Consider the following 862-nt stretch of genomic DNA (forward strand, 5'->3'; position numbering starts at 1 on the left):
GATCACCTCAGACGACACTTTCCACTTGCGGCAAGAATCTTACGTCGTAATATAAAACTGAATGCTACACATACATATACAGTTTCCAGAAGCCTAAATTCGTACGAAACATTGTCTAGTAGCTATTGACATTCTTCCAAGAAGTGACTGTTTGATGCGCAGCAGTCCAGTCCACTCGGTCTCGTCTTGGCTCTGTTCTCTTCCCGCTGTCAAGACGCTCGGCTGCGCTGGCGTTGGAGTGTTCGGTCGCTACCCCCCATGCGGTAGCATCCTAGACCTGCAGTATGTTTCATATAAGGTGCCAGTCACCCAGTTACGATGCAGCACAGGGCACCTATTGCAGCTTATTCAAAGTCGCTTTGGATTTATATGTATATCCATATTTCTTCTTTCTTCATATTGCGTCTTTGAGATAAGTGAAAAGCGCTATATAAATGTAATGTTTTTTTATTATTATTATTATCTGTTCCTCTCACTTCGATTGGTCCTGAGGCTGACGTAAGCTAATGTAGGCTATTTATTTACAAACACAGACTGTAGAAGCGCAAAATATTTCCAGCACGTGAGGTCATATTTACTGGCTAATTTTAAAATTGTCTTAAATATCCAATCATTTAAAATCAATTACTTTGCATCAACTTGTTTTTCAGTGATTATTGAACCACAAATAAACTAAAAAACTAAAATCTCAAACAAAGTATCAACACGCACAAAATACAGAAATGAAAGACTTTAATGGCTAAATAAAGAGAGGTGAATCACTTGTGAGGTCACGTCTGAATTCAGTGCCGAGGTAAACACGTACTCATCATGGCCTCGTTTCCCGATAACGACGTATCTTAACGGCCTACGTGGATTTTGG

The sequence above is a fragment of the Sprattus sprattus genome (genome assembly GCF_963457725.1).
Source record: "Sprattus sprattus genome assembly, chromosome: 1".
NCBI lineage: Eukaryota > Metazoa > Chordata > Actinopteri > Clupeiformes > Clupeidae > Sprattus > Sprattus sprattus.